We start from the raw sequence: 4,584 nt of genomic DNA, 5'->3' as shown, positions 1-4,584 counted from the left end.
TGGCAAAATATTTCTATGTTATGATGACTGTGCCTGGTTGGGTTCATGACGAACTGTGATGGCATTTGAATTTAAAAGGTAATGCACCTGTTTTTTCATGGAAGTCTTAAAAACGTAAAGACGTTTTACAACCATTCTGCTTTTTTGCACAAATGGCCTTTATTGAACAGTACTAAGAGAGGAAATAGAGAGGAGAGAGAGGGGAAAACATACCACCAGACCTGGTATCCAACACAGGACAACCAGAACGAGAACTATAGTCTCTACACAATGATCTATGAAATGAGCCACCCAGCACCACCAACACTTTAAGACCATTCTTAATATTCTGCTGCTCGAAAAATAAGCTTGATAGGTTTGCATGCTAAATCCAATTACATACAGTGTTGCAATAAAGTATTTTCTCTCTTACATAATTATTCAGGCTTTTGATTGTTTCATCTTATCAAACAAATTTTAATATCAAACCGAGATAACCCGAGTGAATGCAAAGTTCTTAATTCATAAAATTAAAAGACGAAATGAAATTATGAGGATACTGTATACAAAGAGTACTACTCTCTTGCTATATAATTAATTAACAACAATTTTTTACTTCAGGTTATCTAGATACACGCAGGACTGATTACAGTCAGATCTGACAAGAAGTAGACTAGTAAATCTTGAAAAGCAACAAATTATGTCCCAGACCTAAGAAATTTAGGAAGAAATTAGAACCATATTCACTGACACCCATCAGTCTGGAAATGGTGTCAAAGAAATAAGAAAGAGTCAAAAAGTGACATTCATGGGAGAGATCCAAGTCCAACATCTCAGATACCAAGATATGCCTCATATAATCATCTTTTGCAAAATATTTTGGATTTCTCATTGCATTTATTAATTTTATCTTGGTCTGATATACATATCTTTATCTGATGTCATTGTGGCATAAAAGAGCAGAAAACTGTAAGGGGACAACCACACTTTCACAGCATTGTAGAAACAAACAGGTTAATGAGGAAACAGCTCATAATGCTTACCTACTCCTGCATCAGTTAAGGCCTGGTCAATATTTAAAGGCGGGGGGTCAGATGGTAAATTTCTGGACATTTTAGTTAAAACCCTCAATAGGATTGTGCCTATTTGTGCTAAGCGAGAAGTGAAAGGACAGAGTCTAGCGGCGTAATGTGTAATGTTTTAACACGTTTGTTGTGTAAGAACTCGACCTGCCAGCAAGGCAGCCTTGATCTCTGCCTTGTTCACTTCCAACAAGACAGATTGGAGTGATGACAGTGAGCCAAGGTTTATCACCTGACACCAGAGATCCATTCCACTATAATGTTCTTATGTTCTTATGGACTGGAGGAGATCCCTCTAATAATGTTCCAGCATTTTTTGGAAGTCATTCATGTTTTACATATTCATGTGGTGTTGGTCATGTTTTATAGCTATTATATGTTATTTCAAAAACAAAAAATACCCAGATCTCCATTTATTGATTTTGTTGTTCCAGTCACAGATCACACATTGTTTTCACTCACATGAATCTAAGCTATGCAAAATGACTCAACAGGCCAAAAGCATTAACAAGTCACAGAAGCCAAGAAGTTAAAACCCTGCTGCTAAACAAGTTTAGGTGCAAGTGGTTCACATGCACAAACAAACATGTGGACACACACACTGTGTGCTAAGGTTACAATGTTACAGGTGCAAGGTCAAAGTGCATGCATGCCATGGATACACAGGGATTCTTCAAATGCATACACTCACTGGCTGACACCCCCTCCTTCCAAAAATAGTTTGCTAGTTTTTTTCACTTGTTACAAAAGATCACTTGTGTAGAAACTATAAAAACAAGATTCACCCCAGCTTCTCTGCAAACCCCTAACATGTCATATAACTTAACATTCAAATCTGTCTCTGCTGCAAAACCTTTTTTTTCTTACTGGATTTTCTGTTTTCTTTTTCAGGAAGTTTTCCAGTCCTTTCATGCTGTGCTCTCTCTCAGCCTCCTGTTCTGTCTCTCTGTTCTTTCTTTGTCCATCATTTCGCATGGTCACGATTGTTGCATAATTGCACAGTTGCCTAATTGTCAAGAACGCTCAGTCTAGCACTTACCATGCCAGGAGTCTGTCCTAATTCCCATTCTACACCAGAGGCTTCAACCTAAGCAATCATGCACACAAAACTGATCACTGTTCTTATCTGATCAATCATCCATGCCTCTGTTGTTTTCCCTCTTGAGAAGAAGTGGGGCGTAAATTTGACGCACCGCTGCAAAAAAACACCTGTCAATGCAATTATAGCAAGCGCAGCATCGCATAACAAAACCAGATTTACTACCATTTAGCGACGCAGTCACACTGACAATCATCATGCACCTCTGGGGGATGAACAGTTTTTTGTATATGCCATTTTGCAAAGATCCCAACAATTAATTGATCAAAATGGTGAATGTGATAATGGGTGCAAGGAGAAATCCCTCTACACCAGAACCCAGATGTGATTCTTGTGGAGACAGTCTTTAATGGACCTGGAAATCAATTTAGAAATTGAAGCTTACTAATTACTGATGTATTTTCTGGTCAAGCAGATGTGTATTTGTGTGTTTTTTGTGTGCAGCCTTGGGCAAAGAACTGTCGCCATGGTGATCTTTTAAACCAGGTTCTTTTAAGTGACACAAGTGGGTGGTAAAGTCTGCCTATCAGACTTTAGCACAAACACACATTGGCTTTTCTATTACATTCTGTACTCTGCTTTGACAGTGTTTAGCAGCAGAAGTGTTTTCTTGACAAATTTAATACCTACAAATGCACAAATGAAGTAATGGAGCAATAATGCAACAGAGTAAGGTCTACATATTCTTAAATATTGTTCATAATTTCTATAAACACGCAATCCACTTACTGACTTTCCATGAATCATTGAAAAGCTGTGGAGTAAAACAATTCACCTCCTCCATCTATAGACAGTAAACTATCCTTGGCTCATGTGATCATTCACTTCTCCTCTGTTTACTAGAGAGGTTGGGCTAACCTGCTGGTGATCCATATCTGAGAGCTATGTATTGCATACTGCATTTATACTTGTGTTTTGCAGGAAAAAAAAAACGCAAGAAAGGTTTCCCTCCAAAACACTCATTATATATATATTTTTTTACAAACTCTGTCTATGCGTTTAAAAAGTTAAAAAAGTAAAATAAGGTATCTCCCATGCTGAAGGTTATTTTGGGCCACTTTGAGACTAATAAACTGTAGAAATTATTTCATTGACTAAGCATTATTTCAAGACTACATAGACAATCATGTGCTTTTGACTTCCATTGATAGAAGTAAATTCATACATTACTTTTGATGTAGGCTAGCAGGTACGTTATGTTACCACATAATGATGTGTCTACTTTATAGAAGATGAAAACTAGATTTCCTTTTTCATAAATCAAAATAGCGCAATCTGAACTGTCACATTGCCTTCTACAGTCAGTAGGTGGACTCAGAAATGTCCTCATCTGATCTCAGAGCTAAGGTCTGTCCTCATACAGCAGCTTAAGCAGACCACACACAAGCAAACATACACACACATGCTTGTCCGTGGCAGATGGACACATGGACAGCATGTTCATGCGTGGATGTTTTGAACCATCACTAAAGCTGATCAGCAAAAGGTCATTCATGCACAAAGACAGGCATGCTTAGCTTGAGTGATTTATAGAAATCCGAGCACCAAAATGATGACCAAAATGGGTTGAGGAAGTTCAGGTCAGACTTTGGATATTATAGGGAGTTAAAACAGGCAGTGACAGAAGAGGGTGGTGGTCTTCACCCAAATTCTTAATGACTAACAGATGGCGTCCCTTACTAGAATGAAGCAAAGGAATAAAACTACCATGATTCACTAAGAAAAAGGCAGAAACACATTTATCCTGCCAGGGAAGAGTCTCATAGCTGAGGAGAAATGACTCTGAGATCATTCAGTTTTAAAAGAAAGGGAGGTTTATTGAAAGAATGATATTTTGTAAGCAAAATCTTCAGCACATTGGCACATTCTCAGAAATTAAAATGAAGCTGTTCAGAAAATGCATCTTGCAATTAGATTTAATCATGATAAAGACACTTAAGATAAAAGTCAACTTAGAAAGAAATCCAAATTAGATGGGCGTGTTGAGGGATAAAAGGGATTTTTTTGATCATATTTGGCTTTGATTGCTACCGTCTGTGCAGACTCGTTGGCCAAATCTATTGAGATTTTGGAACAGTTTCCACATGTGGATCGCTCAGATCTGGGTGTTGACTTGTCCTAGATATGAGATAATTGAAAACCTAATTCTTGAATGCATTACGAATGATTAATTCATACAATGATCATATCCCAAAATGATCATATCCCAAAACCTCCCATGTTCAGCTACAAGTCCCAATTTCAAAGCTTCTCTATTTCTTCTCATCTTCATGCATCATTGTGTCTGCAGTGGAGGTAAGAAACCCATTGTAACTCACAAACGTAGCGTAGAACATTGTGAACAACTAGCAGTAAAAGAATAGCCTACGGCTGGATTACAATGTTCTTGGAAGTCTGTATTATTAGGCCATTAAAACCAATTGC

This window comes from Xiphophorus maculatus, chromosome 3 (genome assembly GCF_002775205.1).
Source record: "Xiphophorus maculatus strain JP 163 A chromosome 3, X_maculatus-5.0-male, whole genome shotgun sequence".
In the NCBI taxonomy this organism is placed as follows: Eukaryota; Metazoa; Chordata; class Actinopteri; order Cyprinodontiformes; family Poeciliidae; genus Xiphophorus; species Xiphophorus maculatus.
This window is presented reverse-complemented; position numbering follows the sequence as displayed.